Source organism: Polyodon spathula, chromosome 31 (assembly GCF_017654505.1).
Source record: "Polyodon spathula isolate WHYD16114869_AA chromosome 31, ASM1765450v1, whole genome shotgun sequence".
NCBI classification, from domain to species: Eukaryota; Metazoa; Chordata; class Actinopteri; order Acipenseriformes; family Polyodontidae; genus Polyodon; species Polyodon spathula.
This window is the reverse complement of record NC_054564.1, coordinates 291,123-291,328: the sequence shown is the minus strand read 5'-3', so window position 1 is coordinate 291,328 and position 206 is coordinate 291,123.

Genomic DNA, 206 nt, shown 5'->3' with positions numbered 1-206 from the left:
TCACTCTGCTGAGTTCGGGGGGGTCTGCAATACAGAGAGTGCAACTGGATTAAAAGCAGAAACCAGCACTTAGAAACACTTTACGCATCATTACAGCTAATCAAACAAAGGAAAATCTGATCCGAAAGCGCTGTCTGTGTGGAACGAGCTGTGGTTTAAACATTTTGAACGCTTGTCCGGATCTACACTCAGCTGCGGGCAAAGTT